The sequence below is a fragment of the Chamaea fasciata genome, unplaced genomic scaffold (assembly GCF_029207755.1).
Source record: "Chamaea fasciata isolate MVZ Bird 193981 ecotype frontalis unplaced genomic scaffold, bChaFas1.0.hap1 SCAF_1, whole genome shotgun sequence".
Lineage (NCBI taxonomy): Eukaryota > Metazoa > Chordata > Aves > Passeriformes > Sylviidae > Chamaea > Chamaea fasciata.
Window position 1 is genome coordinate 66,397,853 of NW_027094086.1, and position 27,445 is coordinate 66,425,297.

The window sequence follows — 27,445 nt, forward strand, 5'->3', positions numbered from 1 at the left end:
ATTCCTATTTCTGTGAAGTGAGGCTTTGTTACAAAGAGATTGTACATGAAAGCAGAGTAACCCAATATAGGTGGATGCGTGAAGACATAATTCATCAGGTTTTTTGCCTAATGTAAGCAGTCCTCGGTGTCCTAACATGACTAAGGCAGTGGACATTCCTGGGGTGTGGCTAATTCTGGGGAAGCAGTGCAAGGTGAATGCCCCTGATGTAGCTAACTTGAGTACTTTAATAGCTGAATCAGTTGTCCACAAACTGCAGCATAGGTGTGTAGTCCTAGTCCCTCCCTTCTGAGATGATCTTGGAGGATTGTTTTGAGCTTTAGGCCAATGGCTTGTCTCAATCTTTCTCAGATGAGCCATGCAGTGCCACTGGCATGGTATGGCTGTCAGTGTATCTTAGAACAACTGCATCCCTGAAGCAAGCTTGTAGGTGTAGAAGAAAGGATTGCAGGCAACCTCACCTCGATAAGTCACAGTTGAACTAGTTACCAAAGAAGACCAACAGCCTCGCTCTTAATGGGTCACAGCTGTAACTAATAAAGATAAGTGTGATAAAAGGAATGGGTTAGGCCCTCAGGGGGAGGAGCTAGAAGAAGGTGGTACTGGGAGGGCTTTGAGGGAAAACCTGGAGTAAGAGGAATGATCCTGAGGAAGGTGATATTCAAAGAATGAGCCAGAGAAACACAAAGAAGAATGAAAACAGGAGAGAGAATCACTGCTGTGAGGTCAGTCTGGGTCTGCAGTTAGAGCCTGCTGTTAGAACCTGCAGTCACAGTCTAGCTAGGTAAAAGCCTGCATTCAGAGTCTGCAAATCAATACTTGCACTCATAATTTAGCAGGAAATAACCAGCAGTCAGAGGCTGCAAGGGAAACCTACAGTAGGAGCTTTCTGTAGCCAGAGTCAGTGAATAGTTGGTGTCAGGATGGCTAAGCTGCAAAGAGGAAAAAACCAGGACCCTTTTCATCCTGTGATAAACAAGAAGTCTGCCTTGGCTCATTTCTACCCTCTAATGACAGGGCTGCTGCAACACAAGCTGTCTTTTTTTGAGGTAGACATTGTTTTTAGTACTCTGGAGGTTACTACCAGAAGATGGGTTTTAACTAGTACTGGGGATCTTTGAACATGAAAACTTATTGTAAGGTTTTGTCTTTGGAAACAATAAGAACTTGATGACTATTATATAGGAAATTTCTGTCAACCTAGTGTTGGTGTCCATAAGTATCTGGAAACCTGGAGCTCAATAGACTGGGCTGCAAATACAAGATTTTAGTAGCTTCATGTTCTTCTTATTTGCCTTTTTGTTCCCTCCTTTGAATTATTAAATGTATCTCCATTGTGGCTTTGAACACTTTTTTATTGGTATGAAGTTTGGTGCTGTTTATATAATTATTTCAAACAGAAGGAAATAAAAGCTAGTGTGTGAATCTTGATGTTGTAACTTTGAGCAAATTAAACCTAGTGTCACTGAGAAGTTGCTGGTTGGTGTCATGAACATGTGGTGCTTGCGAGGAGTGGGCTGAATGCTGTTGCATGTGCCAATGATGTTTCCAACTTAATGTTCCTGCAAATTCCCAAGAGCGACGTGGATTTGGCTTTTCCTCTTTCTGTGTGCTGACTAGACCTAATTAAGATCAAGAACTGCTATTACATGTTTGTTTATTAAAGAATGGCGGAAGTAGGCATAGTGTGAAGTTCATCTCATAGCAACAGAAATGCAACTCCAGTGGGTGAGGCTGGGTATGGAGTTCTTCATGCCCGTGGACTCAGAAGCTATACCCTCATCGTGCTGGTTGGCTCAGGATCTATAACCTCATTTTAGTAGCCGTACCCCTGACTGCTTGCTAGGTTGTGAGATATTTCTCAAAGCCTGGAGGAGGGTATACCATCTATAGCTGTCATGCCATTTTCTGGAATAGGTGTTACATTTTGTATCTATTGATTTTCCAAGGGAATGGTTCAAGTCTTTCTACTATTGGCATCAGGGAGCTGGTTTGCTTTGTCTGTTAGCCTTAGCAGATCTTACGTTCTGTTGGAAATCACGGAACATGTTGGCTTAGCTCTCAGATAATGTGAGGCCTTTATTGTGTGATCAACTCTCAAAAGGATTAAAACAAATAGTTCTAAAAAAAGTCATAAGTATATTTACCCCTTCACCCTCCCCCCAAAAGGAGATAACCTTTGTCAATATATTTATAGTTCCCTGCTGAAACCAAGTACCGCACTTTGGGATTTGGATATTCTCTGAATATTGTCACGAAAGTTCACCCAGTTTTTAGTTCTATTGACTGTTTAGAAAAAACCCTTTTCCTGTTCTACCAAATTTAGGAATCTTTGCTTTGTAGAGTGAATTGCAGGTTTTACTTCTTTCTACCTTATTCCTTGACAGATGGGCCATTGGCACATGCAAACAAAGGTTTTTTAGAATCAATTCTTCAGGTGACATTAGTATCCACTTTTATGCTAGTGCTTTGGAATTTGGAGCATCCTGTCCAGAATGTGAGGTTCAGTAAATTGATAATTTATGCATCCACTGTTAACAGTGGGGGTCAGTGAAAAATAGAAGCACTCTTGAAATTTTTCATGGAGTTCTTCAGTAAACTTTGAACAGGTTTTGATTCAGGAAAAATATCTAAAATGGTCTTGTCTTTTGAAGAGAATGAAGTGACAATGAAAATAGCTAGGCCAAAAGACATTTTTTTCTGCTGGAATTGTTATCATGAGGCTTTCTTATTAGCCAGGTTTGCTTATGCTTGTATTAGCTATTGACTGGGCTTCCTCATGGGGCTATGTATCCCATGAGGTGCCACAGCCCTGCAGCTTGCTTTTTTTTTTCTTTTCCTTATTAGCATAGCTCATGGTGTGGGTGGAGGTGGGAACATCCTTTGTACCTACTCCTACTAGTCCTTATGTAGTACACCTTGCATTCAAAGTGCAGCAAAAAACTTAGTACAGGAAATTACTGTACTTACACAGGTGTTCCCTGAGTAGGGGAGGAATAGGGTTTTTTTTCTGGTACTACAGGAATGTGATTTTTTGTGTATGTAAACTCTTGTCTGTTACGTGATCCCGTGTACATTTAATCTGAAGAGGTTATGCTGACAGGCTGTTTAGGAAATCTCTCACTAGTTTGTCCACTAGGATATTGGCAATGGGAGGAAAACTTTGTAATGGGCAGGAGGATGGATGTTCATCATCATCATCAGTAGTTTTCTGTTCTCCTGAGAAGATTTGAAAAGTCCTAAGGTGCTCTTCAGAAAACAAGCAATGGCTTTCAGTTCAGACAGCTGTTTCCAGCAGATGTGATTGCAAGGCTGAGTGTTGAAAACATGGTCATTCCAGTTTATGAGGCTGACAGATGTTGTGGAATAGATTGTTAATGTTATTCTTTGGGGAGCAACTGAAGATGTGTTAGAGCCTGGGTAAGATATTCAACCAGATTCTCATGACAGAAGGTAATAATGCAATATAAATGCAGGCAAAGGCCTCTACAACAGACTGGAATTGTAGCAGCTGTCCTATGTCTGCTGTAGCACAAATCACGTATTGCATGCCTTGACTCCAGATCTGATATTTTTGAACTAGTACAGATGTGTAACAAAAATTTTAGGAGGCAAGAGCCAATCAATTACAATTTAAATATGGAGTGACAAATAGCAGAATTTTTTTAAGTCAGAGAATTATTGGAGTAGTAGCAAAAATGCTTTCAGGGCTCCAGCATGGAAGAAGTGTTCCATTTTTATTTTCTTGACTTTAGGATCCTTGACTTTAATGAGAGGGAAAATGATTCCTGCTTGATGCTTTGGGTCAGGCGTGATGCTTTTCAAAACACAAAGGTGGCTGGTTTTCCTTCCTGCTTTACATATATTTTAAAGAAAGCTGCAGAAATACACTAAGGTGTAGGGCTTCTTTGTCCTTAGGCCTTATATCCAAGGTTACATGTTCCACCTTCAGAAGCAGGAGGATGCCTGGAGCTCAGAAGAATGTAACAGAGCTACTGAAGGTCAAGGAAAAGAAGCAAGAGAAGTTGTGTGACAAGATGGTCACATATGTATAGAAGCAGTAGGCAAGATTTATTTATTTAACCATCTGAGCCACCTAACACTTTTCTCATCTAAATCTGGGCTATAAAAAGGTACTCATTACAGTAATTCAAAAATTGTTTTGTGAGAAACGTATGGCATTAAATTGTGTAAGTCTTACTAAAATGCAAGAAATGCTTGTAGCTCTTCTCTGTTCAACTTATAGGTAGTGCTACCTCACACTCCTTGTCTGTAGAATGCAGTATAATGCATCAAGAAAATCTTCTTTAGTTACAATTCTTATTTAATAACAGTAAAAAAAAACCTGATTCAAAGGATATAATCTGTTACGTGTTGTTCCTTTGTAAGTACGTAAAACATATTTATTTAAAGTAAGGATTGGCAACTAATTGACAAGGGAAGGGAGTGAGAACTTTTGCTCCTTTTCATTTTTTCTCTCCCTTAAAATCAGCTCTTGCAGACATTTTAAATCCTGTTTGCTGTTGTTGTGTGCAAAGCCTCATGATACATCCATTCTGTGTTATTTAGTAAGCTACAGTAAATCGATGAAATGTCTTGTCATTAATACAGTCTAGCATTCACAGTTACAAGAAATACATCAAGTCTCTTCAGGTCACCTTTGAATGCCATTGCTTACTAGAAATCATGGAGTAGAGAAGGAAAATTTCATGCATTTCTCTTAACTTTTAGAGGACAGAAAAACCTGCAAAACCTTTAAGAAGGTGCGAGCATTAGCTATATATCAGGTTTGAATATTTAGCTGTCTTAATCTGTGCCTGGTGGGTTGTATGTGAGTTTATGCATATAATGACTTTGCTGCCAGAAAAATAAAACTGGAAACAAAGAGAGGCTGTTTTTTTTTTCCTTGTGGAGACCGTCTGTGGGTAGCTGCTTGCCATTTCGGTAGTCTAAAGCCAACTCTATTTTTTGTCTTGGTGTCAACCTCTTTGCATTCTTGGTGCGTGTTTACTTTGAAGATTGTTATGATTGTGAGTATCCTCTGAGGTCAGCCTAAATCTTGTAGCATTGTGCGTCCCGAGTAGATTTATATTCGTGCAGCTCATCAGTTCTCTGCAGATGTAACATTTTAGGTCTTAGAAGCAATTTGGTGTTATAAGCACAGCATTACTTTAAGCTAATAAACTTTGACTCTTAACAAAGCTAATTGACTTAGATAAAGCAGCAGACTGATAAGATTTCATGGTCTCTGGTGCCTGAGCAAGCCTAGTCCTTGTTTATGCCAGTAACTGTACCTCTAGTGTAGTACAGTTAATACAGGAATAACATCTGTGACGGCCACAGTATTTAGCATTCCCAGATTCTCAGCTGAAATAAAGTCACTTGAGTGCTGAAATGAAAAGCTTTGGCTCTCACGTCAAGGAGGTGTATTCTTTTCGTACCCACCAGCATTCTTGAATAAGCCCTGGGTTTTTTTTTCTCCAAAATGCAAGATGAGAAATGTCAGACTGAACATACTGAATACACAGAGGTGCTTTATAGGCAAAAGGATATTTATCTGTATCTATAGATCTGTTTGAATGTGGGGGAGCCCTTTTGAGAACAAAATTATTCTAGAGTTGCTGATTTGTTTAGTAACTGAAGGTAATGTACCTTTAGTGGTAGGGTTCACCATGAGAAAGGTTAATTTATTTGCACTCTTAGAAGCAAATATTTGGTCATGTGCTACTTCTTGTTGTCATGCAACAACAGGAAAATAACAATGTTTTGTTTTGCCAGACCTATTTAGATGGATGCATTAGGAATATTTATTGCTGTCTCATCTTGCACTGTCTTATCTGCTCTGACACCTAAAGTTCTTTAGTGGTACCTAGTTCTTGTTACACTTAGGAGAGCTTTAGGCTTCTGTAGCTACTGCGGGTTGTGTGGGGTGCTCTGCTGTGAGCTCCTTATTTATCTTGTGCTGCTTTCTGAGGATATGTGATTGTAGTCATTGTAACCATCTGTATGAAATGTCTGACTTGCTGCCTTCAGTGTTTGTCATTTCTGTGGCTTCTTCATAATGTTGAGAATGACTAAGGAATTTTGTTGACCGTGTGTTTTCTATGGGATGAGTGAATAGAGTCCCCTTTTCCAACACATTCATCAGTCACACAAATATTGTTAAGTAAATTTCACAGTTCTTTGATTCAGCAAAAAGTCCTAATCTTTGTCAATGGGTAGTATTTTAAAACATTCAGCTATCTAAATTGCCTATCATACCTCAGGCATAACAATCAAACTGTGGTGGGGATAACCATATTCATGTTGTGCCATCTCCTATGCCCAAATAGCCTACTGTTTGCATTTTTGTTTTGTTTTGCCAACTGCAATGACCAAGGATAAACTCAATTCATCTTGCATCACCAAATGTCATCCAGTTCTCCTTTATTCACTATTTTATTGATGAACTTATAGAGCTATTTTAGACTGATCAAGCACAATTGTCCTTGTTAGAGGTTGGTCTTGGTTGCATCCCATCTTACCTGAGGTATGGTAGTGTAAAGTTGCAGAAGGCATTGGTATGAGAGACATAACCTGGTATTTTGGAATGAGATGTTTAAATTCTAGGAAAGTCAGTCTGAGAGATGCTTAAGCAGAAAACCTCAGAGGCTGTTGTTTTGGTTTTTTTTTAAAAAACCCAGTTTTCAGGAATTATTTATGTGACTGACTTTTCTACTTTTAATTACAAGTATTTAATTCTTAAACTTAAGACATTTGTTAACTCAGTTTCTGCTCTCCTGGCTACTTAATGAATGCAGTTGAGGTACAAGGTTTTAGTAAGCAGGCTTGCATTGTCTAATGGAGAAAAAAGAATATGTTTCTTAAATTTTTTAAAGCTGATTTGTCCCCATGATCTATTATAGAGGATGCAGAAAGATATTAACAGTGAAAGAGTTATATCCACTAGTTGCTGTGATATTCAAGTGATTTTTGACTTAGATAGTAGGGTAAAAATAATTTTCTTACTCTGACATTTGTAGTTTCACAAGAAGGAACTGTTCATGAATCTTCATGGATTTTTTTTTTTCTTTTTTTTTTTTTTTTTTTTTTTTCCTCTCTAACACTTCAGGAAACAGTGGCTTTTTAAAAAACTTTATGTATATATTAGTGTTTATGTCTTTCCTATTAGAGGAATGACTTGTAGTAGCCTCTGTTAGTGGTAAAGATTGTTTTATAAAAGCAAGGAGAGTAGGAAGTCTTACTTTGCAGTTCATGATTACATTTATTTAAAACAATTCACTATCAATTACATGACAAAAACCTGAGAGTCAGCACCTTTAACACTGACTTTCAAATATTCTTAAACCAAACTGGAGGACTGCATACCGAGTATGCTTAAAAATTAGATTTCAATATCAGTTCCGTCCTATTGTTGTGTTCTGAATGCTTTAAGAATATCAAAGTTGTCATTTATTTGTATATCTTTGGATGATATCTTTCAAAGAAAAGCATTTAAGACCCCACAATACTACTGAAGCAAGCATTGTGCGGATGGACCAACCAGTAACCTCTGCAGCTGTGCGTGCAGAGCTGTGATCCTTGTAGGAGATAAGCCGTACTTGAATCATCCAGACTGAGCCATGTTGCTAGGCCTCTAGGCCGTGGCACTGAGGCCTGTGGGGCTTGTGGGGCAGATAGAAATTTCAGTGCCAAGAGTGTGTCGCATTAGAAATTTCCACTTAAGGTGTTGCTAAGGGTCAAAGGGTTTCATAGTAGTTAGTAAGTATCGTAGTTGGTGTGGACATAGTAGCTACCTTAAACAGTTTATTAAACAATGGGTGTTTGCATTCTTCCCTGTACCATGTACCCATGAAATGTATCTGTAAGTGTAAACTATATAGCGTGTATAAAACCTGCCATCTTACACAGAATAAAGGAGAAACATCGCTGTAATCATATTGATTGGACCTGCGTTTGCTTTGCCGACTTCCCTTCATTATTTCAGGATTCCCCTGCGACTTCGGATCCTGATCCTAATCATGGAGAGAACCTGAAGAGTCCTGTGTAAGTTTTCATTTTCTTTGCTCCCCACCTTGCTGTTAGTCACTTAGCAGGTCAGCAGGATCTTTAACCTCACCTCTGCATTTATCCTTGCTGCTGCTTTATCTTTGCAGGACTAGGCTGAGCTTTTCCCTTCTCCCTCAACGTACTGCCAGGCACTTCTCCACTGCTTCTCTCTGGTGATGGTTTGAATTTGACCTCCTTCTACCCTCTGAGTAGATGGAAAATAGCTTTGTACACTGTTATTTTCCAAGCATTTTAGTGGGCCTTCATACATTTCTTTTTTTTTGACATTTGTAGAAACAGCTTGTGCACAAGGCAAAATGGCTGTCCCTGAGCAGCTGGGTATTTATGACCCATTAACATGTGCTGAGTTTTGAGACTTTGTCAAATGATATGGAGCTAGAGTACTGATCATGAGGGAGGTATTTGCTGCCTCAGTGCTTAGCACTCCAATGCAATTTTTTATTGCTTTGATGTTATATTTAGTGGTGTGTTGGGAAGTGCTTTGTGCTTACAGAATCTGGCTCTTCTTGCTGCTGTTATATGCAGTATGTCTGGCTGGAAATTCTCTTCTTCTTTGTGTTAGCAGATTCTCCATCGAAGAAAACTTGAGACTACTTTTATTTATGTTTCAGAAAACAACTCAGTCACAGCTGTGTTATTTAGGGTAACTGTCTGTAACCAGAGTCTTTGACAGCTTGAAGTTCTAGTCTGCACTGCTACCAAATAGGGAGGAAGGAAATAGAGTACAGTATTGACAGATGAAGGAACTGAAGGGGGTAGGGTCACTCATATGACTTTTCCAAGAGTAGAAAGCTGATCAAGGAAGAAATCAGCTAATGCCAACATAGGCATTACCTTTCATCTAAGTTGGTGAAGTCAAAGTATTTACTGTTGGACTGATGCTTTTCTAAACTATTTAGCTTTAAATGGCAATTATTCTTCAAGTTATGAACTTGTCTGTAAAGTCACCTTGCCCATTTTCTCCTAACTTCTACAGGTTTTTCTTAAGCAAATATTTAAAAATGCTATTTGGGGTTGAGGAAGTGAACACTGGAAGAAATGAAAAGGTGTTCATCAAAAATATTTCTAGTTTTGAAAAAGTAGAATTGCATTTGTTTTAAAAGAAAGATCTGTAAGATTCTGCTTCTTTCGGTTGTCTGTCAAATTTGGGTGAGTTCTCATTTAGCCAGGGTGCAACTTTGGCAGAGAAAACAGTAATTGGTAGTTTTTAAAATTCAGAGCTGAAAAAGGAAGACAGGTGTTGGGGAGAATTTAGGTCAGACAGATACATTAATCAAACAGAGATGCTTTTTAGCCTAGTAAGGAAGAGGAGGAACAGATGGAGATCCTGGAGTTAAAATGTCAGAGCACAAAGGCAAAATGAGTGTGTCAGACTAGAATCTAAAAGAAAATGACTGCCATTGTCTGTACACCTGTGTGAGAAGCCAGAAAGCGAGAAGAGGTGAACTTCTTTGTCCATTGTTACTGAGGCATGGAAGAATGACAAGATTTGATGGAAATCTGTGGTTCCTTACTGCTGAGTGCACATGGGATGAATTGGACCATAGATCTGAGTGGGAGCTGTTCAGTGATTCTATAGAACCAAGAAAGGAGATGTGTGACTGGCCTGCTGATCTGACCATGTTTTAATGCACTCTCGTATGATCATTCTGCCTTGTGATGTGCACATCCAAAGAAGCAGGGTTGAGTTTTCAGCCTTGGTTTTGCACCTTTTGAATTTTGCAGTTCTGGCCTCATGTTCAGTTAATACAGATTTGCTGTTTTTCAGTGGGTTTGCAATGAATGTGTTCTGCAGAGGGCTATGTGGGAAAGCCTGAGCAAAAGTACAGGAATGCAAGATTTTCTGCTCTTGTGTGGGTAATCTGTTCTGTTATGTAATCAGGTTGTTGACAGTTTTCTTAATCAGTATTTCATTTTTACAAGGAGCTACTCTACCTCTGCTCTGGAGTTTAATAAAGATTTTTTTTGCGAGACTTTTGTCATCCTAGCAGGACAGAGTTTTCCTGGATGAATTTGGAAAATATAGTCATGGTAAAAGATAGCCCAGGGCAGGAGATGATAATTAAGGGGAGATGCTGTCTTGTACTTTTTTTTTAGAAGCATCACATAATTTATTGTTTCATAAGAGACATACAAAAAGAGTTGATTTATATCCCTGTTGTGTGGGGCTTTCTGTAAAAACTGTTTGTATCTTTTATAGCCAGTCTAAAAATTTTACCATAAGGAACACAGTAAATAAGGAAAAGAATCTGATCCCTCCAGATACTTGAGAAAACCATATTATACTGTTTTCCCCTGATACATGAGGCTGGTGGTTTCTTAGGGCTAATTAATATTCATGTCTTCAGTTCTTAAAAACAAATTAGAAAAGGTTCCCAAATAATGCTTGGCTTGAACTATAGATAAGTCTATCACTATCTAAACAGTCCAGTATCCTCTCAGACATTTGAATAGTCTCCAAACACTGTAACTGCACATGGGAGAAAGGTCCCGCTGAGTAGTATCACTCCTTGTTTATCTCTCCAGTTGGAAATAATTCACGTGCATTCTGTAGCTAACCTAGCAGCATGTTTCTGGCAGAGTGGGGAGGGAGCCTGACATTAAATAATTGAAAAACTGTGAAACAGGGAGAGTACTTTTCAGATAGCTCTTCTCTGTTGCTTTCTTAAAACTGAGGGGTAAAAATGGGAGTCATGGAATCCAAGTCACTAAAGTAGCAGATCACTGGAGCAATTATTTGCTGTCAATCTTGTAATGCCATAGCTTTCTTAGAGTGTGTGACAGGGAAGAACAAGAGTAATTCTTTTGGCAATCAGAAGTGCAAATAAAAATGCAGTTTATTTGGAGGCTCCATGAAATGTGTTAGGGCAGAGGATTATCACTCCCCATGGATTCCTCAGTGAAACAAATTGAAATACAGCACTAGAAACGGTGGATAGGAAGGAGGAGGAAAAAGAAACCAAGTAGAAGTTATTGTTTGTCCCATGATCATCCATGCCATCTAAGAATAAGTATTCTTGGAATTAAAAGCTAATAGGAACTAGTCTTGGCTTGTGCAAGGCAGCTTGTGATGAGAACCAGGTGCTCCTTCCAAGCCTTGTATGCAGTGAGAGTGGGTCCTGCAGAGAAATTTCATGGGCAGCTTGGCACAGCAAAGGCACTGTGCAGCCATCTTGTCCTAAACACTCAGTAATAAGAGGTAATCCACACAGAAAAATGTCATTATTGTTGTTTGTGTGATACTCGAGATGATGCTGGTGTCTGACTGGCATGAGTTCTGGACTCTGCTGTAAGGTGGTCTTTCTTCATGTGTCTGTGTGAAAATGGGGCAGCTACACAATGCATAACAGTATATAGCATGGTGGATTCCTTCTTAATCTCTGAAATTCAAATAAAGGTGGAGGCTTGCTGGCAAAGAAAAAGAAGAAAACTAGATAATTATTTATTACTGTATTATTCATATACACATTAAACTGTAAAGGGGGATTTGCTGAACACTACCTCAGTTTCTGGGTACTGTGTGAGTAACACAACAGCCACTGGCAAATAGGCTGATGCCTCCAGGTAGCTATTCAAATATGAAATGCAACCTTAAAGATTTGGGGGATTTTTTTATTGTAACTGAAGCATCATTTTCTAAACAGCTTTTCATTTGAACATCAACAAGAATATTTGAAATCAAGTGTGAATATTTTGGAATATATGCTTTGAATATTAAGCACTTCTGATAGCAATCTTAATGCTAAATAACATTTAACAAACTCATCTGTTTTAATGTGTCCATAAGAAAACAAATGCACCAATAATTTCTAATTACTATTTTAATTTACTGATGATGATTATAGAATTTGTGGCTCTAAAGAAAACATGTTAGGTACTAATGCAGTTTTCCTGTCTCCAAATCCCTGAGAAATCCTTTGCATCAGTAGCACAAATGAGGGTAATTTTCATTTGTATACTAATGCATGACTTGACGTGAATTTTAAGAAAAGTAAAGTAGAATGTTTTTAGAGGTCTGTACAATATACTGGGTAGTCAGCTCCTGACAGACACAAGGAAGGAAATACAAACAGGATCTTTAGCAAGAGCTAGCCTTTCTTCTGAAATTGAGTAATTTTGCCATTCAGTAGGAAATTAGCCTACTTCTGTGGCTACCTGAGAAAAACTCATGTACAGTGAATGGCCATTTATTCCTTCAGGAAGGTGGGTGTTGGTTACCTGTATGCTAAACAAGAAAGAGTGGCTTTGCAATATGTTTAAAGGATACAGACTGGGTCCTCTAGAGAAGGAAAGAGCCCACATTTATCCAAGAACAAGAGCAAGGGGCAGTGCATACACTATGGTAAAGAGAGGTGTAGCATTGCAGAAGCAGAGCTTGTATGTTGATAGGACCCTGTCAAGATGGCAGCCTCAGATCCTGAGGAAAAGAAAGGGAAAACTCATCAGTTTTCATGTACACATCTTTGCAGCAGGGTCACTGCTTAAGTGAAAAGCATAAAAATGTTTCATGCTCTTGCCTTTAATATTGTTAGTGCTTTGTGCATGTAAATGTGTGATATCTGATAATGTAATTTAATGTCCGCTTTTGTGTATCAGTTATTTTTAAGAAGAGAGTTATTCCCTTGAGGATGTTAGAGGAGCCTCCAAAAGGAAGGTTTTATTGTCCCTTGAACAGATCGCTTTTGATCCATGTGAATTTTTTAATTGTGCAGGCAACCCATGCCAGAAAGGAAGGCTCTGGCCAGTAGCAATGTTCCTTCTAAAGGTCAGTGTAGGTTAGAAAAGGCTTCGAATGGAAGTTCCTTACCTTCCTCTTTCAGTGAACAAGAGGTGCATGGCCACCTCTGGGTGTGCTCAGTTTGGGCCAGTGGTGGTGACCAAAAGGTTTCAATTAGGCTGATTTTCTTGTCCTGTTTTTATGCTATGACATGATGTGTTCTCTGCAAATTCTAATATAAAACAAGAGGAGAGGAGAAGGAGGAAGGGTGGGAAGAAATGCTGATAAGTGCCTGCAATTGCTTTTTCAGTTTAAATCCCATCTGGAACTTGATTAATATGCTTCTTCTAGTGTAGTGTGAAGTGGGGCTTGTTCACAGTGTTATCTTTTCACACAGTTTTTCATTAACATGTTGTGTCTGACTCCTAACAACCAGGGTGTCTTAATGACAGATTCCTGGACACATATGCAAAGTGAGGCTATTTCGAGTAGAGTGTAGCAAGCATGAAATGAATTCTGATAGTTTGTAGTTTTAGGTAAATGTAACCTAACCGAATGAGAGAACTGAAGTGCCTTAGTATTTTGATTCAGAGAAGCCCAATAGTGTATTCTGTGCTGAATAAATTGACTGAATGGATTCCACAGAAGGGCGTGGTATCAGGTTTGGACTGATTGCCAAGAAATTGGCAACTGCAGTTTTGTCTTGACTCTGGGATTAAAGGGAAAAGTCAAGACTATATTTGGTTACACTTGGGAGAGAAAAATAAAGCTAAATCCACAGGGTTTTAGTGTGTTGAAATGTGATTTTAGTAAGTACCTGAGACTTGAGATGTTTGTTTGTTTAACTCTGCATTTCTTTATTCCATACCTGACTATCAGTATCTTGTTGTCTGACGCTTAGAAATACACCACGGCAAATACAACACAAGTTATTCTTTTCATTTTCAGTGCAGATGAAATTCTCATTCCATGAAATTGCATACCAGTGCCTAGAATGCACAAACACGGGTTTGCTCTTTTCTGTAACAGGAAGGGAAGAGGGAGGTTTTTTGTTCACAATCCTAATTTAGAGGCAAGTTTGAGAGCTGGTCTCATCAGAGGCACTCTGAAGACATTTTCTTTACTTTGATTTTTGGAATTTGTGCATTTCTGTTGATTTTGAATGTGTTTTCAAAATTATTTTCTAAATTTTAGCAGCTCCTCAGCCTCTTAATATTTGACAGGTTGTTTAAACTGGTTTGTTGCAAGTTTGTTCTACATGTCCCTTAAGTGTAATAGAATATTTTCTTCCTATATATTTGCAGTGTGTATTTCTGCAGTTGTGAATTGTTTTGCTTGTGGGCAATGAAGGTTTTTGCAACCAGCTCTTAGACTCATGAGAGAATTGCAGAGCTGCAGTTGCACTGTAGCATAGGAGAGGTCCATCCTCAGGCATGAGCCATTCAAATTTGCCACAGATCGCTGGATCCTTATGAGGAGTCCTTATGCAAGTTCTTCAAGGCTATTCAGCATTTGGGTTAAGACAGTTCTAATTAATATTTTTAAGCCAGAGGTAATAGTTTTTCTGTAAAATGCAGTTGGTTCCTCTTAGGATTTTTTTAAAAAAGGCTGGGGGCTTCATCATGCCTCGTAGCTGGGTGGTTGGTTGTGGGAAGGCGGCTGTCATGTCAGTGCAGTTTGGAGCTGCCTACGTGTATTTGAGCAGTGTCACTAATGGGCTTTTACTGCTGCCACAAGCAGAGACTGAGGCACTTTATAAACAAACTTTGGGAGATGTTTCTTCCTCTGCAGTGGTGGATCTGGTTGAGTATATTTATATTTATTTTTCAGAGGTTGTTTTCTGAGGGCTGAAGGAGTGAATAAGTACATTGCCCTTCTTGGACTGTAGCTGATTGGTAATTTGTCCAGATGCTTTGGGATGGATAATTCTAGGATTGCTGATGTGGTCAGTCTAAATGTACTTTTTGTTTTAATTGTTGATTATTAAGTGGACATTTTCATTCTCAGTTTGATTTGATATCTCAGCTTTCTGAAGGATTCCATATGATTTTATTTTAATCAATAACTACATATTCAATAAAGGTGCTGCTTGTGAATCATTTGCCATTCTGGGTGTGAGGTACAGGGAGCAGATGATGTTGATCCCTGTGCAGAGGGCCAGCAAATCAAATTTCTGTTTGAATTTATAACAAAAACTTAATCTCTAAATCATGCATCTGCAATCCTGATGAGCTTACTACAGAAGTGCCAGCAAAAAATGGTTCCTTAAAGTCCTCAATGGCTTCTGAGCCTCCTTCCAAGGTCACCTGCAGCAGTCCTGGGTCAGTGCCTTTCTATCTCACAGATCCCTCAGATGGGTATTTCTGCTGGCAACATTTCAGACCTCCTTTTTGCTTTCTCCCTTTTAGTAGCTCTGTTTCTTTAAAATCTGACAGAAGAAGCTTCCCCCTTCCAGGCTCAGTCTTTAATCGGTCCCTTGGCTCAGGCTGGCCCAAAGCAGCTGGGAGCTACACCTGTGAGGCAACAGAACTGTTCCATCAGCAGGCACACCTGGGATACAGATGGTATTATTATGGTGCTTGTAACTCCTGACAAACTGTAGTGAAAACATTTTTTTCTCCACATGTCAATGTGACCTTATCTAAGGTGATTGGATAGCTGGAATCACAGCCATAAATGCAGACCATCCTTGTTGAGTGTCAAGATAGCTTCTTGAGAGCATCAGAGTGCTGGATCTTCTAGCTCACTATATTCTTGTTTTTTTCTTAACAGAAATAAAACGTATTGTACCCTGGCCTGAGTTCACAAGAAGTGACCTGTTTTGGCTAAAATTTCCATTAAACAAAATAAAAATGCTGAATTCACTCACGGAATACTTCAGCTTGAACAGCTTGTCAAAGCTGCAAGTAACTGAAAACAGGGAGTTCTCATGGAAATACCTGGTAATTTTAATAGTTGCCAGCACTGTCAGTCACACCTATTGTAACAGCAATATTGTCAAGTGCTTCCTGATTTATTATGTGCCATTGGGATGGTGACCTGTTTAGCCAAACATTTTAATAAATCTCTCTTGGGCAATTGACATAGATGACCAATACTGTGACATTTTTGAACACTTCTGAACAACAGATTTATGGTGAAACAGGGCTGGTGATTATGTGGGTAATAGAAAAGAAAAAGTACATATTGATGGATTGTGTTCAAACCGTATTTTAGAGAGTGCCCTTGGGCTCAGCACTCCAAGTTATTTTATTTGCTTTGACCTTTGCGTAGATGTTAGAAATGTTGACTAACCTCCTCCTGCTGACAATGTCATTAGGTATTTTGAGGAGACTTCTGCAAATGCAGACATATTCTTACATTATTCAAAATGTCTTGAAAGCTACAGACTTTCGTGGAATATCAACATGATGACCTTTGCTTCTGATAGCAAAGGAAATCTCATTATAGACACTGCAGTATAACTTTGGTTTGACTCAATGCTGTGTTTCTTTCTAAAAAAAGAACCGAAAAACCAACCTGTTCAAAATGTAATTCAGCCCACAAGGCTAAGGTATTTTATCCTATGGTTTTATGATAGTTTTCTTAATGCTGTGAGAACTGTGTTTCAGAGAATGTAGAAAGCATTTGTAACCACCTTTGGAAAGAGGTCTGAAAATACTTCCAGTTCTGTAGGCATCCCTTGTGCTCCCTGTGTGGTTGGTAATTGCTAACCTAACATAGATTAACATGGATCTATTTCTAGGTATTGCTAATCTGGCATTGAAAAGCTAACCTAAAGCCAGAAAACACAATTAATCACCTCTACTGCCTATGGAGCCCTTTCTCAGGGCTTGTTCTGATGTTATACCTTGGGCCACAGATATGCCAGCTGTTTAGGAGTGCTTCTGATCTGTAAGATCACTGATTGACTGAAACATTATGTTGACTCCTGTCTGGATATTTGACCAGCTCTGTAATTTTTTTTAATTATCAGCACCCCCCAAAACATCTAAGGTTTTTAGACTCTGGGTATATTTTGGAGTATAATAAAGGATGCTTGATTGTGGAGCTGAGGACCCTGGGGGTCAGTCTCTATGAGCAGCACCACAGTTTTAGAAGCCCTTTTCAGCAGCTGAGAGTCCTGTACTGTTACTGAGGGGGGTGGCCTTAGGATTGTGTTTCTTGTAGCCCCAGAAAGTGCAGTTGATATAATGACTTCAGTTCCTGGTCCTTGCATCACAGGCCACATTTGATAAGGCACTAAGGGATACAAATCACAAGAGTCCCTTCATTTTCCCAGTTTGACTTTATGTGCAATTGGAAGCAAAAATTGACACCAGTGCTGAAGAACCAAAAGAACAAGTTGTCTCTTCCAGCTATCAAACCTTTTTTCATTGAGTAGTTATGCAGAGTGCATTTTTATCCTGTACACACCACTGCAAGGCCTCTTCTGTTAATGTCCTTTGAAACCTGCTGGGGTGGTTCAGATACTCTGAAATAACAAATACAGCTGTAGCACCAATAGAATATTATCTTGATAACATTTTATCACTTCCCACTTATTGTTTCATAGTTCACTGTGCCAGCCAAGACAGAAGCTGCTTCTTGCCATAAATGTGTGTTTAAACAATGTGCAGCTCCGTCATGATGACAAGAATGGTCTTTCTGATTTGCTGGGAAGGAAGGAACAGACTAACCTGTGAGGGCTGTAGGTTTTAGAATTAAATGACCTTTTCAGCCAAGAGGTCTTGGAATGGATTTGATGCATGCAACAAAAAAAAAAAAAAAAAAAAAAAAAAAAAAAAAAAAAAAAAAAAAAAAAGACACCCCCCCAAAAACCATCAACAGAAACAAAAAACCAAAACAAACAAACAAAAAACCAAAACAAACCAAACAAAAAACCCCCAAACTGGAATGCTCTAACATTTTGGAAGGATACTTAAGCATTTCATATTTTTCCCTTCTTTGTGTTCTCTTTATATCATGTGTATTTCTGAGACAGCTGAGACAAAGGACAGCTTGGAATCAGTCATACCCTATGGATGGGTCTGGAAGCCAGGTGAAACTCTGTCTTATAGGTTGACCCATTATCCTTCTTTCTGAGGCACTTCTGGTTTCCTCTGGTTCCCTGGGGTTAAATTACATTTTGAAATAAATGGATGCAATTTGAATAGGTTATAAATTGCATTCTGTTTTCCTTGCTTCTCTACAGCAGTCAAGCAGGAATGAGAGTTTGCTTCTTGATAGTTTCTGTTGGGAGAGCTACAGGGATTTTCAGCTCTACAGAGTATTGCATTTGTCCTGATGATATCCCCAACTGCAGGAAGGAGTACCTCATAGCCCCCCAGTATGAGGAAGTCTGGAGGAGGAATATTTTGAATTTTTTCTAGGTAATTTTTGCCTTCATGTTGGCTAAGCAAACTCTGTGAATACCAGAAAGCCTAATTAGGTGTATTTATACCCCTAAGATCTGCTTAAATGAGAATAAAATGAAATCCTTATTGTAGTAGCTACCAGTAAGAGAAATATATTTTGAAGATGTTTGAAAGTGTGTTGAGAAGTTAGTTCCTAAATTATTTTCCCTTTAACATTTTTGTAAGCACTGATTAACAGTTGATGAGACTAAGCTGAAACTCATCTGTATTGCCTTGTTTCTTCTGTCTCAGAAAAGACAGAAGAGGCAGATCTTAAACTCTTACAAACATGTCAGTGGATTCTCTTGGCTTTTGGGTGAATTGGCTAGAAAAAAACCAAAACCCAAATCCAAAACAGTTTGGGAGCGGAGGGAAGTGCTGTGTTGCAGGAAGCAGCTGTGACAATCACTGTTTCTGGCTCAGATGGAGTGTTCCCCCCACTGTAAAGTCATGTCTCAGGATCTTTTGTGACCTCGGTATCTTGTAAGCTGCTGTTGATCTTTTTAACCTGCAAAGAGGATGGGAGAGCGACACACTTTTGCTGTCAGGACTGGCAGTGCTTGGACAGTTTGTTCTGTTGTCTGGGAAGCCCAATGGCTGCCAACATTCGCCGTGCTGCTGCTTAGCTGCTCTGCACTAAGGGCAGTAGGAAGACTTTTATCCTCTTCCTCCTCATTCTTCTCATTGTAGTATTTTTAGTACCTTCACATAGTTACAGATTGATCTTTATCTCTCTCTCACCCTCACTGCTACACTTCTGTGCAGCCCTGGTCTACAGAAGTCTTCTCAGAGAAGAAAAATGGCCCTTTTTTTTTCTCTTCATATTCAGTTCTTAGTCTTTGTGAACAGAGAACCAAATGAAAATTAGTGTTACTTACTTGTTGCAATAACACTGATCTTGAAGGCTGTTAAAACAATATTTGTGCTGTACTGGCTTAAAGGTAAGTGACATTGTATGAGAGAACTATGTTGGGCATAGACATTTATGTAGCAGCTGGTGAGGGTCCTAGGCTGCTGTTACTGCTTATCTTGAGCTTTGAGCCCGTGACTGGGCTTTAATGAATCTAACCTCATGCTGTGAAATAGTGTTTTAAGGGTGCTGAAATATTTTAGATCTGAGTATAGAGATTGTAATTGTGTAGCTGTTTTTTTAGGATCAAGATAAAAGAGAAAAGCAGTGTTGTGCTGTCACCTGTTACTGGATGGTGGCTCTCCAAGGCACTGAGACTGAGCTCTCATGCAAAATGAGAGTTATGCATGAGTGTGGGTGAAAGTCGAGGAATGTTGTCAGAAAGTATTGTGACACCCTGTGGACTCTGGATGTGCACAACTTAAAATGGGCTAGGTATGTGTGAAGCTCTGGATATGCACAGTTTAAAATGGGGTAGATATGTGTGAAGCTGTTAGTCTGAAATACTTCTGTTATGCTGCTTGGCTGATGAGTTCATTCAAGCAGAGGCTCCAAACCAGAGACAGGGGGGAGCACTGAACTTTTGAAACTATCTTTGAGGGGAAAAAAAAAAGGGTGAATAGAATGGGAGTAATTCTGTTTTGCCCTCTGTTTTCAGTGAGAGGAATGTAGGAGGAAATGCACATTTCTCAAGGAGAACAAAAGAATAGAAGTGATAAGTGTACAAAAATAACTGAGAGAGAATAAAAAGGTTGACCTTGCCTGGAAAGTCCAGGGCAGGCCAACAGGAAGAAACAAGCAAGCTGACAGAGCCGCATGGCTGCTTCACTTTACCCTCTGACCTGGTGGGTCTGAACATGAGTTAGGTGGGAAGCCTTCAGGAGAAAAAATGTAATCTGTTCATAAAATCCTGGGCTACCATCAGAAAGGAGTTGACACAAGACCAAATTTAGTTCCAAGTACCCCAAAAAATGAGAGAATACAAAAGGAGTGAATTTTCTTTCTTCTTGACCTGCATTTCTCATGTTAACTATAAAGCAGCCTTAGTTATGTAATTAATGAGTAGAGTCAGCTTGAGTAAATACTTAAAACATAACTCCAGGCTTGAATTGCTGTGCAGTGTACCTAGGTAATAGTCAGAGTATAACAACTGCAAGATTGGAGAGGCAGCACTTGTCTTGCAGGGTCAAGGCTGTTGGGAGAAAGCCTTCATGAAAAACTATGTCCCTGACAAAATGAAGGGAGTAAAATACAAGTTCTCCAAGCCACCTGTATGTTTCCAAGTTCCTTCAAGTAATTCTCTATTTTCTGGGTTCAAGATGTCTCTTTACTTGACTGGTCTGAAGCTCTTTGAATTTTTTCAGATAAATGGTAATTTGATAAGTATTGTCATAAACTGGCAGCAGAGCATATTTGACAGTGGAGCTGTTTAATGCTGGAAGCAGATTGGTTTGGAAAATGCAAGTGCATTTAAGCTTACTGTCAGCAGTTAAGAGGTTTTTGCAAAGGAGCTTTGTCAGGAAAATGTCTTCATTCCTAAGGGAAATATCTTGTAAAAAAAAAAAAAAGTTCTGTGAAAGAGGAAAGATTTTTCAGAAAGAAAAAATCTTCAGTTATAATATTGGAACAGGAACGGGTTGTATTTTCAATTCTGCAATTGACTTTCTATGTGGTCTTGGACAGATCACAAGTGCCTTCTTGCTCAGAACTGTCCATAAAATCTGAGCAGTTTTATTTTTGGTGAGTTGTTTAAGAGCAATAGACCTGTACTATTCAGTACTTTAAAACTGGGTGATTGACCCTGGGTGTCATATGTGAAGTACTTAGGAGACAAGTTCATGAACACTTAAAGGAAATGTACAGGACTAAATCTTTCCTTGTTTTCTTGATATGAAAGGTAGCTAGATTTATCAATTTGTGAGAAATTCCAGGACCAGAAAAGAGAGGCTGAAGTTTGTGGCTAAGAACAAACTTCCACAAAATTTGTATTGTGGAAGCTCTAGTATGTTTCATTTTAAACTCTAACACTCTTACATTTTACTAGAAAAGATTGTGCAATTAGACCATATGAGTCCAGCCTAAGTATTCTGCCATTTTGTTCTTGTTCTGATTGACAGTTCTTGGGGTCTTTTATTAAGTAATAATACGTGGAGGCAAGTCCAAGAATTCACTTATCAGGAAGATTCTCAGTTTCAAAAGAACCAAGGGTTAGAAGAGCACAGTACTGGCTTGTAGTCCCTCAATTTCTTTCTTGCATGTGGGAAAAGCATTGATTGCTGCAGCCCTTCCAAATGGATGGATGTGACTGAAGTATCAAATGAACTTGATGTTATTAATGACCTCAATGGAAAAGCTTTGCTGAATTACCATCTGTTAGCCCATTGCTGCCAAAATGGTACAATACTGGCGTGGCTGAATGTAAGGAGGAAGCACATCCAGAATTTTTTTTACAGCATGCAAAGGCAGGTAGCATTGACTTTGGGAGTGACCCAGCTGGAGTATATTACTTTGTAGACTTGTATCAATACCAGGCTGGCCTAAATAAGTAGTAAGACTTACAGGAATGACTGAAGTGTCCCAGTTCTAGAGTTATTTATACCTTTGGTTATGCAACTAATTAAGTAGAAAAGTTAATGTAATCCAGAGAATTTTTTTAAAAAAACATAGTTCAGGATCTTTCTTCAGCACTGAAAATGAAGAAGTGGAAAATTCACAAGATTCACAATGCTAGTGTTAACAAGTTTTTCTTTAAATAAAATCAATTGCTATATAATGTAACTGTGATTTTTCTTTCCCCTGGTGGCTGAAGACTTGCTTTCCTATTTTTTTTCAAGTTTCTGTTAACTTAGCTCTTCATTGTTTTTTTTAAGAGAGTGATAGTTCAGACCAGAAACTAGTTTAGGTAGCTTGTCCCTGCTTCTATGGGAGAAACTTTGTGTTTGGATAGGATGGTTTGCAGTGTCAGTCACCTGAAACTCTGCCTGTGGCATGCCAGAAGTTACTCCAGTGGGTTGCTGTCAAAGACACAAAATATTTTGCTTATTTATTCAGTATGGAAACAGTGGAGAGGGCAGGCAGTTGGACTAATGTTTTCTTTGGCAAGTCGGAAACAACAAAAATTTGCTGTCACCTTGACTTGTCATTGTTCCGTGGTTCTTAGGTGACATGTGAATTGACACTAGAGCTACAGAAGCATATCCTTAGATGGTGATTTGGTCTTTTGGCTAGCCAGAGATGATAACAGCAGTTTTTCATTAAGGTCATTCATCATGTTCATGACATTAAACCTCAGGGAAGCTACTTCCCATTTGCCTTCTACTCTTTCAGCCTGTAGTAACTCTGTGTAAAGCACTTATCCTCTGGATGCCCTCATTGATTGTTTAATTGCTGAGTGCCAACAGGCATAAATTAATACAGATGAGATTCCATCTGATGCAAGAAAACAATTTTTTGCTGCGAGGGTGGTGAAAATTGGAATAGGTTGCCCAGAGAGTTTGTGGTGTCTCCATTTGTGGAGACATTTAAAACCCAGCCAGACATGCTCCTGGACAGCCTTCTCTAGCTGAGCCTGCTTGAGCAGCGAAGTTGTGCTCGATGACATAGAGGTTCCTTCTGATGCTCCTTCTGTGATTCTGTTTCTGACTCAACTGCATCCTTGAGATGAGAACTGCATGAAGTACACAAGAAATGAGCATACAGGAATGTTACACTGTAGAAGAATAACCTCATACGCCTTCTTTTCACTGTGGTTTTCTCTCCTGTCAGGTTTTTTGTCTGCTCAGTTGGTTCCCTGAACGCCTTTTGATGTTCCTTTCCTTCAGCATAGCATTCAACTGTTTGCAAATGTTTAGTAGCATTCCCAAACTGAGATTTACTTGTTCATTCCACTCTCCAGGTCACTGGGGAAGATATGGAGTAGAAAAGGTCTCAACTCTGATTCCCCAAACACTCCACTGCTTACTCTTTATCCTGAAAAGTGATTGTTAGGCTCAAATGCTCATGGAAGCATTTATGAAAGAGCCTTTATTATCCAATCATACTCTTTCTGGAAATTGTTCTTCAGTTGTCCACATGATGCTCTTTAGAGCCCTTTTTGGGCTCCTTTGACAGTCCTGTAGCAAAGGAGCTAAGGATAAGCCTTGTGTTTCTCATCTACAAACCTTATCCAGAAGTTCTGCACTTCCACACTTGAGTTTCCCCAGAGCTCTCAGGTGAATGTCATCCACTCCTGGTGATGCAATGACCTCCGATTTGTCTGTTTGGTCTAATACTATCTGTGTCCTTGCTTTAAATTGATACAGCTTCTCCAAGCTATCTGCTACAATGAATGCATAAGGTGTGGGATCTCTCCAATACCTTCTGTTGTAGCAACTGACCAAAAGAGTGCTCTGAGCCTCTTGGCTGTGGCCTCATCCTTCCTGAGTGCCTGTTTTGTAACATAGTCTTCAAGAAGTTCTTTAAGTTTCCTTGCTGGACTTCTAGGGGTAGCTAAGATATATTGTAGCGGTTAGTATTGAGTATATGGGAGGCAGTCCCCAAATTCTTTTTCAGTCCCTCTGTTTTCTATGGTATTTCATGGACTATTCTGTTCTAGTTTGGACAGACTTTGTATTTTTTTGCATTGTATCCTAATTTGAAATTATGCCCTACAAAAATCTCTTGTTTATTGTTACAGTCATGGACAATAAGGTTTGTTGCAATCTTGGACCACTCAGAATCAGGTGAGACCCTTTTTGGCATCTCCCCAACACATACTTTTGTTATTATTGCCTTTGATTTGGGTAGCTAAAGTGCCAGTTCTCAGTGTGCCACTTGGGTGCAGCAAGTCTGTGCTGGCTCTGGGATGAGCAGCTGTTACTGTTGTGGTTGGTTACAAAATGAGCTTGTTATAATGAGATGGCTCACTGCAGTTATGTTCACAGCATACAATAAGAGATGAATCCCTGGGAGCTGGGAAGCAGAGAAAATCTGAGAACAGAGGATTGAAAAGCATTTCAGATTAATTTTGTGTAAGTACTGGACATCAAGTTGATACATCACACCTGTCTCTCACCCTCTTTAGTTTCATGGGCCCAAGTGGCCTAAAAACACCACCTGGTAAAGCTGGAGTCTTTTGCACTTCAATAGGTCAGGAGTAATTGCCCTGTAATAAAACTTAGGGTCAGCATGTATGAAGAATCATTAAGTATCCAAATCCTGACTTTTTGATGGAGCCTTCTAGATTTTATCTGCAGTGATGAACCCTGACTTCCTCAGTGTCACAACTGAGAATGTATGAAGCAAAGTTGAAACCCCTGATATTCTATGTAAAAATAAATGTAAATGACTTGGATCAAGATCTGTGTGAGAGGAGAGCTGTGATAGAGTAAAAGCTGTTTTTTTAGCCAGAAATAGCTGTTAACCAAGTAAAGGCATAAAGTTAGCCTTCAGTTGTTTTACTTTCCAGTCGAGTTTTTCCCCTGTGCTGTATTACTTAAAAACTTACGTGTCTACAACTTAGGGCATATACATAAGAGAATGCTATTTTAAACAGAAATGTTGAGAGTAAAAAATGCAGATTGGCTCCAGAGGCAGTATAGATCAGTCCTTCTGGAGAAAGCAATTAAGCTGGTGCAAGTAGCTTGACTTCTTCCTTCACAAGATATATCAGGACCTGAACTTGCAGGAGAAATAAACACTAATGGATGCTTATCTTGAATGCTCGCCATCTCTAGGTGTTTTTGAGGAAATCAAGCATCAAACTAAAGAGTAGTTTGGGTCTGGGATTGGTTTTGACTTTGTATGGTGACCAGAAAACTTGTTCAAGTTTTGTGGGCCACTGTTGCTATTTGGGGGAATTTTATAAACCTCCGTTTCAATGAACAGTTTTTAAAGAAACCTTGTCTGGTGCTGTTTGTTGTAGCCCATTCAGATATTATTCAGTGTTTGGAGTGTCTGTGTGTGCCAAGTGTGGCTTACTTTGGAGTAATGCTCAGTGACAGCAACTTTGAGTACTGATTGATTAAGCACTAGCTATCTGGGTCCACCTGAGCTAAATTTCTTTCCATGTTATTTTCTTGAGGAGCTAATGAATAATTGGATTCTTCTGGCCTCCTTTCCAGAAAAAAATGACCCTTTCAGCCCCTCTTCTAGGATCATGTAGCCTGTGAGAGATGGGTAGTGGGCTGTAGAAGCTTAAAACCCTGTTCAGAATTTGAAATCCAGTGTGGGCTGGGGGCAGAGGGTTAATTATAGTGTTTTTAATCTGCTGTGTGTTCATACATTTCAGAATAAAGCCTGCATTTTTCTTGGACTGGAACTGGGGAAGCAGCTTTTATCAGACCTTACATCTGTTGGTGCCCCAGGATATACAGACAGAAACTAATGCCAGGAAACCCAGAATGTGACAAAATATGGGCAAACTGTGTTTTATCCAATTTGTTTGTTTGACACTGCGGTAGTAGTATCAATTAGCAGAATTACTGTGTTCTAGCCAAATGAAGAAAAAATTCTGGTAAGCCAGTCCTTGCAACTCTCTTTGCTCATTTGAGTGTCTTCTCTGCAGTAAGGTGGTATGTCTGTTTAGTACAAAACATTTTAGATCCTTATGTTTGTTCCTTGCAGCATGAGGAAGTCATGTTTCACCCAAAATAGTGGATGGGAAAAATCCTCAGGGCTGTTGATACGTAATTGTCAAGCATTGCGTGGTTCCTGATTGCTTCTGAAGGACTTGGAAACAGTGACAAAGCTGCTTCACAAAAAAGTGGAGGCCTTCACTGCAAACGTGTCACCCCTCAAGACGAGTCTTTTCCTGCAAATCCTCTACTTCTTTTCCCTGCATAGGTAGTGTGAAGGGTGGTTAGAGGGGAGGGGGCAGACCTTTCACCTGGGAATGTCCAGTTACACTGTGCTTGTTTGCCCTGCAAGCAGATGTGAGGGTGGCTGTTGGCACTCCAGCAATGCTGTCAATGACTCAAGGACCCAGGATAGTCTGGTCATCGGTGTGGCAGTTTCCAGAATGCATTTTATAGACTTTGGTGTGCCTGAATGAAAAAGCAGCAAGAGTTTGATTTCTTTTTTTATTAAATGCTTGGAACTGTCTGTTTTAGAAACAAAAGCACTGTTGAGGATGTGGAAATACTACTTATGATTCAGTTGAAAGAGCACAGGTAGAATCAGATTGCTGGGTATGCATTGGGACAGATAAAGGAGTAGGTACTGGGCTTAAAATGTCTTATTCTGAAACAGTGGAATAAAATTGCCTCCCAAATCCCATTAGTTATCCCACATTTACAGCAGGTGGGGAATGTATGGAGTGAAAATATAATCTTGATTTTTTTTTCCCCATAACAGAATGCCTCAAACTTTTTCTGTGTTTGTTACTCAACCACCAATTTTTAATACTTGCTTTTTGCCTGACAGATTCCCCTATCTGCAGTAATCCCCCAAGATTCCCCTATCTGCACTTCCTGGAATGAAGAGAAGATTCTCCTGTACATGTTGAATAGTGTATTGGGGTTGAAAGCCCTAGAAAGAGCTTTGAAAAATGGGTGTTATTTTTCCCACACCTTGCCCCCTTTCCCTGCTAGGGACAAATACAACCACCACTACTGCAAATTCTGCAGTCAGGTTTCTTGCATTTGGTGAAAGTAAGTTTAAAGGAAATGAGCTGAGCATAGGTATTGTATGTGTATCTGTTACTTGTCACAACTTAGGGTTAGAAAAGTTTAATTATAGACAGCTATCAGGTTGTCTTTCTGCCTCTGATGCACATAGCATTTTCCTTCCAAGCAGTAGGGAGAGTCATGCCCAAGTCTTAGCAGTACTAAGTTCCTCAGTCTTAAAATACAGAGGCAACCATATTTTAAAATTATTATAATGGTAGTGAGGAGCAAGAAGAAAGCACTAACCAATAGTTACACACCTGGAAAATGACATGGATGTCACTTGGCAAAGAATGGTCTTGCAGTAGTTAGGGTAACCCAAAATATATATAATGTATAATTTGTAGCTCATACAAGGCACTTCAGGAGAAAGTCTGTCCTACTGCACAGGTATAGACTATGTGATCTGCCAAACTGAAAACCTCAGACCCTTGGAAGAGCTTACCATTCTCACAGCAGGAGGAGGAGTAAGCTCTGGAGAGTGTGTTTCCAGAAGGAGATGGAAGTTCACAGTGTTTTTATTTAGGAGTTGCAGGATGTACTATCTGCAGTGGAGTAGAGGCACATGGCTGAATAATTAAAAATCAACAAGCATGAAGGTTTAATGTATGTCTGCTCACTTTGACTGTTAAGTGATAGTAAGAAGATATCACCAGCTTGCCAACAGTATTTAAGTAACGTGTATTGCTGGTAATATATCCTTCTCTTA

The 27,445-nt window shown here is 39.3% G+C and overlaps 1 long non-coding RNA gene across 1 annotated transcript; it reads left to right on the forward strand.

Annotated features, from left to right (window-relative positions):
- Positions 1-594: 594 nt before the first annotated feature.
- Positions 595-26,379, forward strand: LOC136302366 (uncharacterized). The gene is made up of 6 exons (XR_010724045.1): positions 595-725; positions 7,988-8,046; positions 23,769-23,814; positions 24,016-24,102; positions 25,362-25,586; positions 25,697-26,379. It is a non-coding gene; the product is annotated as an uncharacterized lncRNA (long non-coding RNA).
- Positions 26,380-27,445: the final 1,066 nt, after the last annotated feature.